This window comes from Hyla sarda, chromosome 4 (genome assembly GCF_029499605.1).
Source record: "Hyla sarda isolate aHylSar1 chromosome 4, aHylSar1.hap1, whole genome shotgun sequence".
Classification (NCBI taxonomy): Eukaryota; Metazoa; Chordata; class Amphibia; order Anura; family Hylidae; genus Hyla; species Hyla sarda.
Window position 1 is genome coordinate 292,306,087 of NC_079192.1, and position 19,713 is coordinate 292,325,799.

At 45.4% G+C, this 19,713-nt stretch overlaps 1 long non-coding RNA gene across 1 annotated transcript; it reads left to right on the plus strand.

Moving 5' to 3' along the window:
- The first annotated feature begins 14,043 nt into the window (after nt 1-14,043).
- LOC130367030 (uncharacterized) lies at nt 14,044-16,631 on the plus strand. Its single transcript, XR_008892044.1, has 3 exons — nt 14,044-14,117; nt 15,733-15,866; nt 16,486-16,631. It is a non-coding gene; the product is annotated as an uncharacterized LOC130367030 (long non-coding RNA).
- Nucleotides 16,632-19,713: the final 3,082 nt, after the last annotated feature.

Sequence of the window (19,713 nt, forward strand, 5' to 3'; positions counted from 1 at the left end):
AGTGGATGCCCAGACACTTAGTCTATCCAAGTCATCTTGTAACTTATGCACATCCTCTATAGACTGTACCGTGCTACAAAGCTTGGTGTCATCTGCAAAGATAGAAACAGAGCTGTCAATACCATCCTCTATATCATTGATAAATAAATTAAACAACAGAGTTTAGGGTGCAGAAAGAAACAATTTTAAGCATACGAATTTTTGTAAAAGTAAAAAAATTTTAATGGAATAAAATAAAACTTTATCTACAGTATATAAATTTGGTATCATTTTACGGTAATCATATGGACCTGCAGAATTTAGATAACATGTCACTTTCACCAAAAATGCACTGCATAGAATCATTAACGGCACGTTCCCATCTGGCGTAAACGCAGCGTAAAATCTGCAGCAGCAGCAGGAAATACGCTGCGTATCCCTCGCTCACCATACACACAAGGCTTTCCGGCCTCAGCCCTATGTGTGTAGTGAGTTTTGGAGGCGGAGCCGCGCGTCACAGTCACGCCGGCACACGGCCCCGCCTCCAATATGCACTGCCACGGGAAAGCCTTGTGTGTATGGGGAGCAAGGGATATGCAGCATATTTCCCGCTGCTGCTGCAGATTTTACGCAGCATGAAATACGCTGCATATACACCAGGTGGAAACGTACCCTAAAATGTACCATTTGCGGTGCAAAAAACAAGTCCTCAAATGTGTCTATAGGTGGAAAATTGAAAGCATAATGATGGGGAGGAAATAACAAGCGTATAAAAATAAAGAAACCCAATGTCCTTAAGTGGTCACAAAGTTGATGCTGTGCTAAAAAGCAGCTATTTACTACAAACATTCTTACAATCTTACAACAATAGCCACATTATCTCTCTTCAAACATTGAAAATGTCTTCACATTCAACTCAGATTGTATCAAAGGACTTTATTGTGGTTTCTGTACTCCAACACACACTGACCCACTGACCTTGCTGGAGAATTGGAGAATTTGTGACTTCTTGCAAGGCTGAAATTAAAAATAGGACTTTAAAAGCTCACATAAACATAAAATATTTGCTGTAGTTCATACAATTGTCAAATAGGTAGAAAATGTGTTTATAAAAATGAAATTTCTACTCTATTTTTGAACTATTTTTGTAAATGTGTACTTTTATAAAATGGACATAGACAGAATAGGATCCATCTGCAAAAATACTGGGAGGGCTACTTGCTTACCGTATTTTTCGCCGTATAAGACGCACTTTTTCTTCCCCAAAACTGGGGGGGGGGGGGGGGGGAGGAAAGTTGGTTCGTCTTATACGGCGAATACACACCTATCGCGGCGGTCCCTGCGGCCATCAACGGTCGCGGTGATGCCCTGTATTAACCCTTCAGACGCGGCGATCAAAGCTGACCGCCGCGTCTGAAGTGAAAATAACACTAACCCGGCTGTTCAGTCGGGCTGTTCGGGACCGCTGCGGTGAAATCGCGGCGTCCCAAACAGCTTACAGGACACCGGGAGGGACCTTACCTGCCTCCTCGGTGTCTGCTCCGTGCCGGGATCCCCTGCATGGCCAGCGCTCTCCTTCGACGTCATGACGGCGACGGAGAGCATGGAGCATCGGGGACGCGGCAACAGCGATGGAGCGACATCCAGGGCAGCGGTGACGGGTCCGGAGCGGCGGGGACACGTGAGTATTACCTCCTATACCAGTGGTCTTCAACCTGCGGACCTCCAGATGTTGCAAAACTACAACTCCCAGCATGCCCGGACAGCCAACGGCTGTCCGGGCATGCTGGGAGTTGTAGTTTTGCAACATCTGGAGGTCTGCAGGTTGAAGACTACTGTTGGGTTCAGAATCTTTTTTTTTTCTCTAGATTTTGCACCTTTAAAATTGGGTGTGTCTTATATGGTACTTATACTAGCAAGGTAGTAAAAATATAGGTAAATATACAACTGTCAGCTGCATGTAACATACTTGCCAACATGTAAAATGCCGAAATCCAGTGGTTTTTGAGCACTCCCAAAAAACACTGGAAATACCCTCAAAATGCCCACTTTTGGGAAGGACTCATACAAACCTGAATGTTTTTATGCCCTGGATTGTGGGACTGCTCTGTCAAAATCAGCTCCCTGCCCTAATATACCCTCTGTAGGCTACAGGCCACTCAAGGTCTGTGGCCTACATGGTGCTGGGAATTCAGCGCACCCTGGGGCAATGCAGTGATGTAATTGCATAGGCTTGAACTCTGGTTCTGACATAGCAGATCACAGTCTGGAAAAGATCTGTAGCCTGAGCTGCTCTCTCCACCTCCAGACCGCCATTAGGTGAGCTTTCATTTTATTATTTTTGAGGGACATTTTTACTTTTTGGTGGCACTAAGGTAGGTACTGTAACTGTTTAGTCTATGGGGCACTATATTATTGTGAAGGAGCAGTAAAAGGGCACTTTTAGACTATGTGCACACAATGATTTTCTTGGCCATTTTTGGCCTGTAAAATGTCCCCAAAGCAAAAAAAAATTAAAAAATAAAAACAAAACAAAAAAGGACCAAAAACAGCTGTATTCTTCCCATGGAGTTCTACTGAACTAGAAATTGAAAGCATCCCCTAGTGCCCACACATATTGATGGCATGGTCATAATTGATAATTGTTACAGCTGCAAGATGAGGTATTAGGCACTTTTCGGCCGTTATGTATGTTTGCACGTTCTAAAATATGGACTCATTTTTAACAGATAATATATTTGGCCATAAATGACCCACTAAATATTCTGAATTGCAAAAGTCATTTTTTTGCTACAGTCCAAAATCCAGCCAAAAATATGCAAAAAAAAACAAAAGCCATTTTGGCTTTTAGGCTAGGTTTCCACTTGTTTTTTGGTGAAAAAACGCTGCGGCCAGATGTTAGCTGTAAGTAAATAGTAAACTGCAAAATGCCAAATCCATGATGGGAGTAGTAGTACCTGTACTAATTGACAGATCGCCCGTTGCAACCCTCCTGTATAATGTATAGATCAGCCGGCCACTCTTCTATAGTCCCCTGCACTGCCGTATATATACACCTATTCATATTTCCCGCAGAGAGCTGTGATTGGTCAGATGGTTCCAGCCAATCACAACTCTCTGTGGGAAATAGGAATATGTGTATATATACGTCAGTGCAGAAGACCATAGAAGAGCAGCCGCCTGTATCTATACATTATACAGGAGGATTGCAGTGGGTGTCAGGAGGAGCTACACTCACTGCGATCTGTCTATTAATGCAGGTACTAGGGATGGACCGATATCGATTTTTTAGGGCCGATACCGATAATCTGTGGAGGTTAGGGCCGATAGCCGATAACTTATACCGATATTCCAGTATAAGTTATCGGCTATTTATCCCCCCCGACACCGCTGCAGATCATTGATTTAAAGCGGGCGCTTTAAGTCAATGAACTGCAGCGGCTTTTGCGGGGCCAAAGGCCGCCGCCACCACCTGCTTCTCTCCCCCTGCTGTCCTCCTGAGTCCTATTACCACCACCACAACCACCCCCCTCACCACCGCGCCCCCCACCGCCCCGTGTCGCACCCCCCACCGCACCGCCCCGGCCCCATTGCCTCCCCCATCCCCAGTTTTATAATTACCTGTTCCCGGGGCCCGGGATCCACTCTACATCTGGCTCCGGCGGCGTCCTCCTGAGCTGTCACTGTGCGCACTGACCGTGACCTCGCGTCACGTCACTCGTCATTGCGCACAGCGTAACGCAGGACGCAGCAGGAGCCAGAAGTAGCGTGTACCCCGGGAACAGGTAATTATAAAACCGGGGATGGGGGAGGCTGGGGCGGTGCGTGGGGGTGGGTCGTGGGGGAGGGGGGCGGTTGCGGTGCGGTGGGTGGTGCGGCACGGTGGGGGCGGTGCAGGGGGCAGGGCATTATCGGATTATCACCAAGGTAATTGCCGATACCGATAACGCCCAAAATCGTGAATATCGGCCGATAATATTGGCCAAACCGATAATCGGTCGATCCCTAGCAGGTACTACAGCTCCCAGCATGGAGCAGAGTGTGCTCCATGTTGGGAGTAGTAGTACCTGCAGTAAGGGACAGATCACAGCGGATGTCACTTCTCCTGACACCTGCTGCGATCCTCCTGAAGTGACTGTTGGGATCAGCTGTACCCAAGGCTACTGAGCCGAGAGAACAGCTGATGCTGAGCAGTCGATATACATCGTATACCTACTGCCCAGCAAGAACTTACAGTGAGTCTGCAATGTGTATACAGTAGACACATTGCTGGCTCACTTAACCCCTGGCTGAGCTGCGCGCTAAACCAGCCCGGCAAAGAAAGAGTTAACTTACATTGCTGGACAGTGTAGGTTAACCCTTTGGGCGGTATACACTTTATACAGATAGCTGTATATAGTGTATACAGAAGATGGAGAAGTCCCCTTACCTCCATCCAGTCCCCGTGGGTCCGTGTAGCTCCGCCCCTAGTGATGACATCATTAGGGGTGGAGCTACAGACTGGATCCAGGCTGGTAAGGGTATAAGGCTCTGTTAACAATGTCCATTTTGGATAATGTGCACAGACCCTTCTGGCAGTGTCTACCCAGGCAGGGAGACTCCAGCTATTTGCTAAACTACAACTTTCAGCATGCCCAGACAGCAAAAGGCTGTCTGGGCGTGCTGGGAGTTGTAGTTTTGCGACAATTGGAGGCTCCATGTTTGGGAAGACATTGCATTTTGGGCACTCTCCCCTGCGGAGAGCGCAAAAAATGTCCTAACTAGGGATGCACCGATATATCGGCAGCCGATACATATCGTTCGAAAATAGCTATTTCGGGGAAATGCCGAAACAACAAAAAATGTGCCGATAATGACCCACCTCCCCTGCCCGCCCACAGCACAAGTTACAAACACTGCCAGTGCCAGAGGCGTAGCGTGGGGTGTGCAGGGGGGCTGGCCGCACCGGGCGCAACATCTGGGGGGCACGCTCTCCGGGATAGGAATACTTCTTTTTATGTGCCCGGGCCGGCTCCCGTGTGTGGCTGCAGGCGTGGGCCGGCCAGAGCATATAAAAACTAATACTGTATACTAAAAACCAGGGGGCCTCCAGCTGTTGTGAAACTACAACTCCCAGCATGCCCGGACCGGCAAAGTCTGTCCGGGCATGCTAGGAGTTGTAGTTTCACAACAGCTGGAGGCCCCCTGGTTTTTAGTATACAGTATTAGTTTTTATATGCTCTGGCCGGCCCCCGCCTGCAGCCACACACGGGAGCCGGCCCGGGCACATAAAAAGACGTATTCCTATCCCGGACATCCCTGTGTCCCGAAAAATCTTTTCGCGACATAAGGATGTCCGCCGGTCACTCACCATTCCCGGCGTCCTCCTGCAATCCTCCTTCGGTCCCTCGCTTCTCTGCCTCTATGGTCGTACGCACGGGACGTCACTGACGTCCCGTGCGTACAACCATAGAGACGCAGGAGGACCGCAGGATCGTCGCAGGAGAACGCACGCTGGCCGGGGCCTGGTAAGTGACCGGCGGCGCGTCATCTTCTTCAGTGTTCCGGTCACCGCTCCCCCAGTCCCGGCACCTACTGCTATGGTGCATAGGCCATAGCAGTAGATGTGACCCCGGGCCGGAGGAGCGGTGATCGGAACACTGTGGGGGCAGCAGTACAGACATACAGCCTCCAGCCATACACTGTATATGGCTGGAAGCTGTATGTCTGTGGGGTGGGGGGAAGCTGCCTACTATTGTGGGGGAACTGCTGACCTAATGTGGGGGGGAGTTGCCTACAAATGTGGGGGGAGCTGCCTAATATTGTTGGGGGGGAGCTGCCTAATATTGTGGGGGGGGGGCTGCCTACAAATGTGGGGGAAGCTGCCTAATATTGTTGGGGGGAGCTGCCTAATATTGTGGGGGAACTGCCTACTATTGTGGGGGGAAGCTGCCTACAAATGTGGGGGGAGCTGCCTAATATTGTTGGGGGAAGCTGCCTAATATTGTGGGGGAACTGCCTACTATTGTGGGGAACCTGCCTACTATTGTGGGGGGAGCTGCCTAATATTGTTGGGGGGGAGCTGCCTAATATTGTGGGGGGGAGCTGCCTAATATTGTGGAAGGGGGGAGCTGCCTACAAATGGGGGGGGGAGCTGCCTAATATTGTTGGGGGGGGGGGGGAGCTGCCTAATATTGTGGGGGAACTCCCTACTATTGTGGGGGGAGCTGCCTAATATTGTTGGGGGGAGCTGCCTAATATTGTGGGGGAACTGCCTACTATTGTGGGGAACCTGCCTACTATTGTGGGGGGAACTGCTGACCTAATGTGGGGGGGAGCTGCCTACAAATGTGGGGGGAGCTGTCTAATATTGTGGGGGGGAGCTGACTACAAATGTGGGGGGGAGCTGCCTAATATTGTTTGGGGGAGCTGCCTAATATTGTTTGGGGGAGCTGCCTAATATTGTGGGGGAACTGCCTACTATTGTGGGGGGAGCTGCCTAATATTGTTGGGGGGAGCTGCCTAATATTGTGGGGGAACTGCCTACTATTGTGGGGAACCTGCCTACTATTGTGGGGGAAATGCTGACCTAATGTGGGGGAGCTGCCTACTATTGTGGGGGAGCTGCCTATTAATGTGGGGGAGCTGCCTACTATTGTGGGGGAGCTGCCTATTAATGTGGGGGAACTACCGACCTAATGTGGGGGAGCTGGCAATCTAATGTGGGGGAATCTAATCTAATGAGCGGAGCGCTGCATTTTACCAGAGGACGGGGAGAAGTCATTTTCGGTATCGGTTTCGGCCGGACATTTTTTTTTATTTCGGTTTCGTTTCGGTTCTGAAATTTCCATTTCGGTGCACCTCTAGTCCTAACCCATTTTTTTTTGTTTTTTCTTCCTTCTCGTTTCAGATCCGTGTATGCAGAGGATTACGGCGGATTCTATGGATTACGAAGGATTAACTGGATTTTTTTATTTTAATAAAATGGTTAACAAGGGCTGTGGGGGAGTGTTTTTTAAAATAAAATAATTTTTCCAATGTGTTGTGTTTTTTTTTTTATTGAATTTTTAGGCTTAGTAATGGAGGCTGTCTAATAGTTGGAATCCATTACTAAGCTGGGGCTTAGCGTTAGCCCCAAAAACAGCTAGCGCTAGCCCCCAATTATTACCCCGGTACCCACCGCCACAGGGGTGCCGGGAAGAGCCAAAAATGGCTAGGCAGTAACAGGCTGGCGTTATTTAGGCTGGGGAGGGCCAGTAACAATGGTCCTCGCCCACCCTGGTAACGTCAGGCTGTTGCTGCTTTTAGAGATGAGCGAACTTACAGTAAATTCGATTCGTCACGAACTTCTTGGCTCGGCAGTTGATGACTTATCCTGCTTAATTAGTTCTGCCTTCAGGTGCTCCATTGGGCTGGAAAAGGTGGATACATTCCTAGGAAAGAGTCTCCTAGGACTGTATCCACCTTTCCAGCCCACCGGAGCACCTAAAAGCTGAACTAATTTATGCAGGAAAAGTCATCAACTGCCGAGCCGAGAAGTTCGTGACGAATCGAATTTACTGTAAGTTCGCTCATCTCTAGCTGCTTTGTTGGTATCTGGCTGATACTGAATATACAGGGAACCCTATGCGTTTTAGTTTTTTTTTCATAAATAAATAAAAAAACGCATAGGGTTCCCCCTATTTTCAGTATCAGCCAGATACCAACCAAGCAGCAACAGCCTGATGTTATCAGGGTGGGGGAGGACCATTGTTACTGGACCTCCCCAGCCTACATAACACCAGCCTGTTACCGCCTAAGCCCAGGAGCGCCATTTTTGACGCTCCAGGCCTGTTGGTACCGGCTCTTCCCGACACCCCTGTGGCGGTGGGTACCGGGGTAATAATTGGGGGTTAGCACTAACTGTTTTTGGGGCTAACGCTAAGCCCCGGCTTGGTAATGGATTCCGTCTATTAGACAGCCTCCATTACTAAGCCTGAAAATTCAATAAAAAAAACACAACACATTGGAAAAATTATTTTATATAAAAAAAAACACTCCCCCACAGCCCTAGTTAACCATTTTATTGAAATTTTTAAAATCCAGTTCATCCGTCATAATCCATCGAATCCGCCGCAATCCTCTGCATACAAGGATCTGAAACGAGAACAAAGAAAAAACACAAAAAAATGGGTTAGGTCATTTTTTGCACTCTCCGCAGGGGAGAGAGCCCATAATGCAATGTCTACCTAAACATGGAGCCTCCAATTGGTGCACACACAGTGTAAAAATGTAGTACCATATTTTCAGCCGAAAATGCAAGTATAAAATAAAACATGTCACCAAATTTTTGGAGGAAAAAACAAAAACAAAAAAAAACTGATGCCAAAAAACATTTTTATTCAACAAAACTACAAAAACATAAAACAAATAGATTTTTTTTATCCTCCCATCACAATTGTTACAACACAGAATAAAATTAACATGTAGTGCATACTGCACAATGTATGATGTATAGAAAAAAAATGGGCGAAAAAAGCCCTATGGCAGAATAGCTGATTTTTCCATTCCCTCACACTCAATTTGATCCCACTATATAGCATCATGCAATATAAATAAACAAATAAATAAATAGCTATAGCTCTTAGATTGTGACTATGACAAAATTTGAAAAACAAAACAAACCTGTTGGTCCTAAAGGGCCAAAATTGGACAGTCCATAGTGATTAGAAATTGGGTTCTTGGAATGCTGACTAGGCTCCTTCTGTACCTACCATAGGATTTAGATGGACATGCACTTCACTTTCCTTACCTTCAATCCATACATCTCCTCCCCACTGTGGATAATCCGATAACCACAATGTTGCTTGTGCACCAAAAGTGCCTGACCCATTTTCTGCTCTGCACTGCTCTGGTTGGCATAGTTAAAGGAGTTTTTGAGGCATAAGGATATTTTGCTTTTAAATGCCCTTGGGTGCTGCAAAGTGATTGTGGGCGCCTTCTGCATTAAAAAAAGTATCATCTGAAGCAAGAAAAAGCAGAGAGAACTGTGGCTAGAACACCATTAAAATGGACAAAAGCAGATTGATATGGCTTTTTTTTTTTTCACCACCTAGGAGCATAAAAAAATTCTGCCCAGAAATCTCTTTTAATGTTCTATTCTGTAGAGGACACAATGGCATGGGAAAATATATTGATGTTTTTACACTACAGTTTGACCTAGATTTTTATGCACAACAATGGGAAATAGCTGCAAGGTGCTATTACTGATTTGAACTATGTAATGCAGGTTTGAGGGCATTCTGCTGTGAATATTTTATTTGGAGAATATATGGCACCTAGACAGGATGGTTAGTACCGAGGTTACGGTTTCTTCGGCAGTTATTATTGTCCTTTAAAGTACATCTTTGTGTAGAAATCAATACTCAGTTGTACTTTCTTACACTGCTGCCTTGTTCTTCCTTTTCTAAGGTATTAATTTACTTGAGATGGAAACAACCAATCCCAACCAAAACGATCAGGTAGCTGGGTTTGAAATTTTATTCTGACAGTTGTCAGTCCATAAACAGTCTTTCAGACGAGAGTGTTTCTAGAACATTCCTAAATAGCTCATTCATCCTTTACCTGGTGTCACTGATCAGGTGTGACCAATTTTAAAGCATACCTGTCATGTTCCACTCTTTGTCATTCTCTGCTTTGGAGGAAGTGTGTCCTCACTCTGTATGACTCCTCTTCCTCCTTGAGTCTGCTGTGCTGGGTCTCTTCATCCAATCACTGCAGGCTGCTCTGTAACCCCCTCCCCTTTTTATGCTGCAGTCTGATAGGACAGGAATGAGCACAGAAGAGTGCTAGCCTTACCCTTACTTTGTCCATGCCTGTGCTTCAGCTTGGAAAAAGATGATGCTGCAGCCAGACAGTATGTGTTCTGGATGGTATGGTATGTCGTGATTTCTATATTGATATCGATTTTGAATCTGACAGTGCCCATTTAAACAACTATGACAGAATACCAGATGATCGTACTTCTATCTAATATGTATGGCTGCCTTTAGATGATTCCAGGAAGTAGGTCAGTTGTGGCAAGTTTGGAACTATCATATAGCCATATACTCACTCAGACTTCAGAGAAATGTAATTCAGTAAATGCAACTTAAAGAATTACTGTAATTTAAAGGGATACTCTGGCAAAAAAACATCTTATACACTATCCGAAGGATAGGGGATAAGGTGTCTGATTGTGGGGGTCCCGTCGCTGGGGATCCCCGCTGTGACACCCCTGTCATCCATGCACGGAGCGAACTCCACTCTGTGCTGGATGACTGGCGACTACAGCCGCCACGCCCCCTCCATTCATGTCTATGGTAGGAGGCGTGATGGCTACGTACTAGCCGTCACACCCCCTCCCATAGAAATGAATGGAAGGGGCGTGGCATGGCATCACACACATGGAAGCTCCAAGCTTCGGTGTTCCAGACGCCGCCGCTGCCAGCCTGGAGATCACGGGGGCCCCAGTGCCGGGACCCCCGCAATCAGACATCTTATTCCCTATCCTTTGGATAGGGGATAAGACGTTTTTTGCCGTAGTACCCTTTAAAAAAAACATTTTACATGTCGTCAAGATTGCACCATGCATAACTCAGAGGCTGTCATTTACTGCTTAAGTCTATGCTGAGAATGAGATGGACAGCGTGGCCAACAAGGGAGTTAAGAGCGCTGCTCATGATCCAAGCAGATCTTAAGTCTCAGATCCAATGAGATCTATTTTTTTGACTGAAAGACATGTCAAAAGGTTTTCATGGCTCTCTCCACCAACGCCATAAACAATGAATGAATTAGTGGGACACGTGGGATTCACTGCTCTATTCCAAGGTGTAATTGGGGGTCTGTTCTCAAGATAGCAGGGGGTCCCAGTGGTTTGACCACCAGTGATCTGACCCATATTCTGTGGATAGGGGAAAAGTGTTTTTAGTTAGGATACCCCTTTAAAGCATTGAGGTGACATATGAGCAGTGGGAAGCATTGATTGGGCATAGAGAAGCATAATAAAGACCTTTTAATTTCCAAAACAAATATTATGTTTAATATAGGACATTATAAAATGTATATATGTGAATTTAATTAAATCAACTTGTTAAAGGAGAAACAACCAAAATAATGTAGTAGTGTTGCAATGCATCAACAGTCAAAGAGATGAGGAAAGATGAATATCCTTTCATTATCAAGCCTACAATTCTAGAAGTACAAAGTTATTATCACAGAGATTTTGGTATTATCGAACATTTGATTGCCTTTCCTGGTACCATGATAATTTCAGAAGAACTCTAACAAAACACCAACAAGTAGGAAGGCAGCAAAAGACAAAGGGTAGGGAAGGACAGGGGGAAGCGTCGACTGGCAGCAGTAAGGGTATGTTCACACTGCGGAATCTCTGTCTGGTGGCTGCCACCAAAAAAATACTTCGGCAGTAGGACCGCGTGGCACTGTGCCATCACCATTGATGGATATGCAGTGTTCGTGGACTTTCTCGCAAAGAATGAACATGTTCTTTCTTTGCGCAGAACAATTTCAGTGGCGGAATTGTCCATCACTGACAATTGTCCATCACGGAAGACCCGTTCACACTGATGGTAATGTTTACTGCGCGAAATTCCACTCCCACTTCCACTTAGGGTACGTTCACACTGCAGAATTCCATGAGCAGAATTCTGTGGGAATTCTGCAGTGTGAACATACCCTGATACCTACAATAGTATAAGCTATAACAAAAGAACAAAGAAATTAGAGTCTGATTGACTGGAACTGTCTCCCACAGTCAGTGAGCTTCAGTTGCACAATCTCAATACAGACTATAAGGGAAATGTATCAAAATCTCTGAAGAGGAAAAGTGGAGCAGTTGCCCATAGTAACCGATTGGATTGCTTCTTTAATTTTTAAATCTGCTTGGTCGTTATGGGCAACTGCTCCACTTTTCCTCTGCACAGATTTTGATAAATCCCCCCATATTTTGTCCATGAATTCTGCTTGGTCCTCTAAGAAAGAAACTGATTGTTCATTTACCATAATCCACAAAAGTTTTAGGTGTACTAAATCCGTGTCTAAGAAACAACATTTACGGCTCTATAGATACACTATAGATGGACTGGAGTGACATATCCACAAAAGTTTCAGGTGTAATAAACCTAGAAGTCATAAAATATCCAGCATTGCATGAAATCCACTAGTCTTACACTTTGCTTGCCTGAACTCTATTCATAGTTTAGCTTTTTAGCATTCTGATATGTCTTTGTTCTTTTTGGCAGTTATAAGGGGTTAAGAGTGCAGAGAAATAAACTGCTTGCCCACTTTTTCAGGAGACTCCAAGAGACACAAATGTTGTTAAGGTTTCAGTTCTCCATGTAAGGAAGTACGTCTGGGCATAATGGACCGGCTGACATCTGTGTTTGCTGCTAAATAGTGACATTGAGATGATTAATGACTTAATTTTTAGTAAATAATTAGAAATGATCATTCAGAAAGCCATTATTGGGTTTTGTCAATGCCGACTTTATACAGGTGGAGTTATTTAGGTTTGTATTTCTGAGCTACTTTTTTATGATATTGCCAGACTCAAAGTTATAAGTTGTATTGCAGAAAAAGCAATAAAAAGTGGCCCTCTAAAAATATCCAGTAAAATGTAAAGGGGAATTTATTGACCCATAGTTGAATGCCATATGTAAAGGGGTATTGTGGGATTTTTATTTTTATTTGACTATGCTTCAGGAACTGTAATGTTAGTGTAGTTCATAATTTAGTGTCTGTACCTGTGTTTCATGGTGGTCTCACAATTCTTTTGTGATTTTTGCCCCAAAGTTTGTTTTTAACAGCATATCAAAAATTACTGGTGTCTCAGGTTTTCCCAGGTTGCAGTGTGGCCCAAACATTACATCACTAGTCAGGTGATGAAACCTAGCGGGTGGGAGACAGATCATTCTGCAACTGGTTAGAAAACACTGGTCCTGTGCATAGAATGCAGCTCATTTGTGTTTCAATGGGTGGGGCGGCTGACGTGTGGGAGGGAGGAAAGTGACCTCACACTTACAAACAAGGAACTATGGAACTTGTAGATGAAAACTCCAACAGGAAATAGCCAGTTCACAAAGAGATAGCCACAGTGTTTTGGTTGACTAATGACATACCCATTTAGCCTCAAGACAAGCACAGATTCTTCCTAAGCATGTCCATTACTGCCTGGCAGGTACGTACTAAAATTACCTTATGGGGATAACCCCTTTAACTCCTCATCTGAGTCTTTTTCAAGCAAATAACGAGTGCAACAATGCAAGTATATATAAGTACTCCCCAAACACAAGTCAATGACATCCTATCGGGTCATCAGTGACATCACAAATATCAACAATCAACATGTACAATTTATCTAGTGTCAAACAATACGAAAATATTGCACAGACACATTTTTATAAATGTAACTAGATTGCATGTTGCATCATTGTTGATATTTGTGATGACATAATATGTCAGTTATTTATGTATTATTGGAGGATCCACATATACTTGTTTGCTTAAAAAGACTCCAGTGCAGATCTGAAATGTCTCCTTGACATACTGGTCAATAAATTCATCTTACCCTTTTACTGGATATTTTTTTGAGTGCTAATTCTTCTTTGTTGTGAATTGGATGCCCTGAGTTGGACTGGTCATCCAGTTTTGTTTATACAGTGCTGATCATTGAATTACTGATATGGTATTAGTTGTATTGTAGATGGTATTGGGCTGTTCCCATTTGCATTTATATTAACTCTTTCTGTTCTGTCATAGAAACGAATACACAAAACTAATGGCAGTGCTGGATCCTTGACAGGATGGACCTCAGTGACTTTAATGGGAGCAGCTGGCGAAAGTTTTTCTTTTTTAATCTTCCAATCGTGCAGATCCTGATCGGGTGGCTACTGAGGAGCAGAGATCTCCACACATGTCACAACAGCAATGACTGCTCGACCAGGACCTACGGGGAAGGACCTGTGGTGATCAATGTATGTGGGGGGGTGGGGGGTGGGGGGCAGAAGGAGAGAGGGGATTTTGACTGAAGGACCTGTGAGGATCATGTGACAGGAGTGGGCGGAGCTCAGTAATTATTCTGGCTGAGGACCTGTTATGAGGAGCAGCAGGAGAGAATAACCCTGGTGAGAGCTTCATGAATAATGCTCCCAGGGCTGCAGCTACTGCTCTGTGTATGTGGAGTCACTGTATACAGTGGGGGAGATTTATCAAAACCTGTCTAGAGGAAAAGTTTCCCAGTCGCCCATAGCAACCAATCAGCTTGCGTCGTTCATTTTTATAGCGCAAATGCCATGTTTTTTTAGCCCCCCAGACTTCTACAATGTTGTTACATATGTCCATAGCGTGAGTGTAATTGTCACACACTGCGCTCCGACTGCAAGCACCGGCCGAGCGTGCATGGTCCCTGAGTCCCCGACTACCAGTGGGGCCCGCATGCGAATCCCAGCCCGTCATTCACCATGCTCCACTGCCACCTCCTTCTCTGTGTCTCAGCTCCGACACGTGCATCCTCGTCCCCTAGGGCGCACGCGCAGCGGAACTCTGAAATTTAAAGGGCCAGTACGCCCATAATTAGTTGTTACACCTGACATTACATTATAAAGTCCCTGCACCTCCCACACTTCCCTGCCAGATCTTCAGTGCCTCTAGCCTGAGATTAAGCGTTCCATATTGCCTGTTGCCTTACCAGTGTATCCAGACCTTCCGCTACGTTATTTGACTTCGCACCTTTGCTGCTTGCCTTGACCTTCTGCTACGTTTGACTACACTTCTGCCTTATCCTTCGGGACCTTACCTAGCCAGGCTACCTGTGTGGTCGAGCCGTGTCGGGGGTAGCGACCTGGGTGTTGCCTGCTGCAGCAAACCCATCCTGCCTTGCGGCATGCTCTTAGACTCCACACTCACATTATGGACATCTGTAACAACATTGTAGTAGTCTGGGAGGGCTTAAAAATCATGACAGTTGTGCTTTAACAAGGCCTCTGCAAAATGAAAGAAGCAATTTGATTGGTTGCTATGGGCAACTTTTCCTCTGGACAGGTTTTGATAAATCTCCCCCAATGACCCCACCAGCAGAGTGCAGCTCTGGACAATACCAGATGTTACTCCTGAGGGTCAGGAGCAACATTTGGTATACTCCAGGGCTGTACTTACTATTCTGCTGGTGAGGTCTCTGAGTACATACATTACATTACTTATCCTGTACTGATCCTGAGTTATATCCTGTATTATATTCCAGAGCTGTACTCACTATTCTGCTGGTGGGGTCACTGTATACATACATTACTTATCCTGTACTGATCTTGAGTTATGTCCTGTATTATACTCCAGAGCTGTACTCACTATTCTGCTGGTGGGGTCACTGTATACATACATTACTTATCCTGTACTGATCCTGAGTTGTAGCCTGTATTATACTCCAGAGCTGCATTTTTGTAAGTGTCCTATTAGGTAGTGTAGTTTTCGGAAAAAAAAGTATGCTTTGCGCAAAAAAAAAAAAAACACTTCAAAATTTAATTTGCACAAATAATAAATGCAGCTCCAGTGCAAAAAGGGGGGTACTGTGCACCAAACAGTAGACAACTTTGAAAGATGTTCTACCGAAAATTGTGCAAAAAATGCAATTGCAGGGACATTTAGAACATTGAAGTGGTGTAAAGTCAATGATAAATGTCCCCCATTGTGTACATACATTACATTACTATCCTGAACTGATCCTGTACTGTGTACCTTGCGCAGGCATATCTGCTAAAAAGCAGGAAGACGTCAGTGACCCACCAGAGAGGAGCGCAGAGGAGAATACACCTCTGCCTCTTTCATCTTCTGCAGTGAACACAACAGACTCCATTTCTGGTCCTTCATGCTGGTTGCCGGTTAGTTACAAAAATGAAGTGTTATGTTAGTAAGCACTCAGTGGTGATGTCAGTGAGTGATGTCAGAAAGTGATGTCAGAAAGTGATGTCAGAAAGTGATGTCAGAAAGTGATGTCAGTGAGTGATGTCAGTGAGTGATGTCAGTGAGTGATGTCAGTGAGTGATGTCAGTGAGTGATGTCAGTGAGTGATGTCAGAAAGTGATGTCAGAAAGTGATGTCAGTGAGTGATGTCAGTGAGTGATGTCAGTGAGTGATGTCAGAAAGTGATGTCAGTGAGTGATGTCAGAAAGTGATGTCAGTGAGTGATGTCAGAAAGTGATGTCAGTGAGTGATATCAGAAAGTGATGTCAGTGAGTGATATCAGAAAGTGATGTCAGTGAGTGATGTCAGAAAGTGATGTCAGTGAGTGATGTCAGAAAGTGACGTCAGTGAGTGATATCAGAAAGTGATGTCAGAAAGTGATGTCAGTGAGTGATGTCAGTGAGTGATGTCAGTGAGTGATGTCAGTGAGTGATGTCAGAAAGTGATGTCAGTGAGTGATGTCAGAAAGCGATGTCAGTGAGTGATGTCAGAAAGTCAGAAAAATCCAATATGCCTGACCTTTCTCTCCATCAACAGTTGGGAGGCTACTATGCACCTTCAAAGTTGAAGTCGGCGGGTTCAGCCAACTTTAGTCTAAGATGGGCAGCTTAAAAGGTAGAAAAAGTGGTGGACAGTTCTTGCTTTGTGATAAATACCTGTAGGAGACAAAATGCACACCTTGATAATAAAGGTAAGTAAGAAAAAAACATAAATAAACATTCAGTGAGAAATGTAAAATTAGTATAAAGACTGATTAAATATTAAATATAAAGCTATAATACAGTTAAAAATGCTAGAGGCTAAATCTAAGGAGTAACACTCTACCACAATGGAACCATTTAGAACATATGAAATTTGAAAGGCACCCAAGTTGGAATATATTCAGATGAACTGCTTTCAATGGACTAGATTTTTTTAGTGGAACCTGCCAAAAATGTAATGTATTTGGCAGACAGTGTCATCAATCCCATTGTTGAAGGAAACATGTATTATACAAATAGATTTTCACCTTCCTAGATCCTATTGTGCAAGGCAGGCACTCAACCTTCTCTGCTTTATTGTAATTTCACACATTTTCAGCCAACTTAAAGTGCCATATTTATATAGGAATTGGGACTGGTGGTCTAGCTGAAAGTTATCCTATGTCTACGGTACAGTAGTCAAGAGAAGAGATAAAGATACGGCCAGGAATTGGTGGAAACATAAGATGGAAAGGCATTAGTGGAAGTTTTCATCAGATAACCTTTAGTATTCATAATATAGTAAACAATGCAGTGGGAAATGGTTAGTGGAAGAAACATCTGGAGGCAATGTCAGTGTATTTGATAAAAATTCCATGCAAAATGAACAATATTATTTTGGGCTTGAGTTCAAAAAAACAGTACAAACAGAATTGACTTGTTTTGCATATTCTGTTCCCCAGGTCATGCAACTATTTGGTGTTGTAAGTTCTTGCCACTCTCCTCCTTCACAGGGTTAATAATGTACCTCAACAGTAAACTCTTCATATGCATTTATGGAATATGAATTTTGTTAAAGAGGGGAAAACAGAGCGGTACTGTTCTTATTTCGATTTTTTTTTAAATCATAAGGATTAGTAGGGATGATACATGATACGCATTTGTCCATAGTTTGCAGTGGAGAGGTAAGTGCATATTTACCATCACCCACCATAGATTCACACACAGTAATATTGCAGTAAAATAGATATAAAAAGTGTCAGTTTATTAAAATCTAATAATGTGTTCTATTAAAGTCTATGGAAAGGTGGCACACATAGTATAAAACTGCAGTAATTCCAACACTAGAATTACTGCTGTTTTTGAAACAATAGAGGACATATTCATAAAGCTGTGTCATTCATGTTATTGTAATATTAATCACTTTTTTTTCATAGTTAAGTTGCAATGAAAATATGTCAGTTTTTCCCATTTTGCGCCAAAATTACCAAGTTATGACAATTTTAACTCCCTAAAAATTCCATCAGAAAAAGGCAAATCACCCATAATGAGAATATGAGATATTAGTACAGTGACGCCACCCCCTGACCTACGATGGCCCGACATACGATAATTTCAACATGCATTGGCCTCTCAGAGGCCATCGCATGTTGAAGGCAGCATCAATATACGATGCTTTTTTATGTCGGGGCCATCCAGTGGCGTACCAAGGGGGGGCGGGGGGGGGGGGGTTCGCCCCGGGTGCCACTCTCAAGGGGGGCGCCAGGGGCGGACTGACCCGCCATCGCCGCTGCTGAGGTCCGGGACACTCGTCCCAGATCCCCAGCTGACAGCGCTACATTCTCCTGTATGCGCGATACACGCACATACAGGAGAAGACGTCCCCTCTGTGTGAGCCGCATCTGCAGCTACACAGAGGAGACGTGACCTCCGCCCCCACGCAGCACGCCTGTACTGTGGCGGGGAGAAGATGCGGGCCCTGCAGCTGAGGAGATTGCTGCGTGGGACGTCAGGTGAGCATCCTTTTTTTTTTTCTTTGCATATACCTACAGGGAAGGGGGGGGGGGTGCTCTGCATTTACCTATAGGGAAGGGGGGGGAGAGGGGGGTGCTCTGCATTTACCTATAGGAAAGGGGGGAGAGGGGGGGGTGCTCTGAATTTACCTATAGGGAAGGGGGGAGAGGGGGGGGTGCTCTGTATTTACCTATAGGGAAGGGGGGGAGAGGGGGGGGGTGCTCTGCATTTACCTATAGGGAAGGGGGGGGAGAGGGAGGGTGGTGCTCTGCATTTACCTATAGGGAAGGGGGGGAGGGGGGGTGCTGTGCATTTACATAAAGGGAAGGGGGGGAGGGGGGGTGCTCTCCATTTACCTAGAGGGAGGGGGGGGGGGGTGCTCTGCATTTACCTATAGGGAAGGGGGGTGCTCTGCATATACCTATAGGGAAGGGGGAGGGGGGGTGCTCTGCATTTACCTATAGGGAGGGGGGGGGTGCTCTGTATTTACCAATAGGGAAGGGGGGGAGAGGGGGGTGCTCTGCATTTACCTAAAGGGAAGGGGGGGAGAGGGGGGGTGCTCTCCATTTACCTATAGGGGAGAGGGGGGGGTGCTGTGCATTTACCTATAGGGAAGGGGGAGAGGGGGGGTGCTCTGCGTATACCTAGGGCTGGGCGGTATGACCATATATGTGTATCACGGTATTTTTTTTAACTTACGGCGGTTCCACGGTATATAACGGTATTCCCCCCCCCCCAAAATCATGTGACCCGCCAGCGCTATTCTGCTCCCCCCAATTAATGATCAGCCCAGCGGGGTACTATTCACATATGTCAAGCACTGCCCTCCTCCTCTTTGTTGGGGGCCTCCGGCGATGGAACTCACTGTACGCCAGTGGTCTCCAACCTGCGGACCTCCAGTTGTTGCAAAACTACAACTCCCAGCATGGCTGTCCGGGCATGCTGGGAGTTGTAGTTTTGCAACAGCTGGAGGTCCGCAGGTTTGAGACCACTGCTGTACGCTGTATACCTATGCCCGGGATGCAAAAGATACAGAAAATAAACTTAACTCACCCACGTCGGCTTCTTACATGACAGTGGGCTCAGGCTATCACTGGCCAGGGCGGGGCATCGCTCTGGCCGGTGATAGGCTGACGGCTGTCCGGCGTTCCCGTCCCCAGCGTGCGGCCGACGTGGGTGAGTTAAGTTTATTTTCTGTATCTTTTGCAGCCCGGGCATAGGTATACAGCGTACAGCAGTGGTCTCAAACCTGCGGACCTCCAGCTGTTGCAAAACTACAACTCATGCCCGG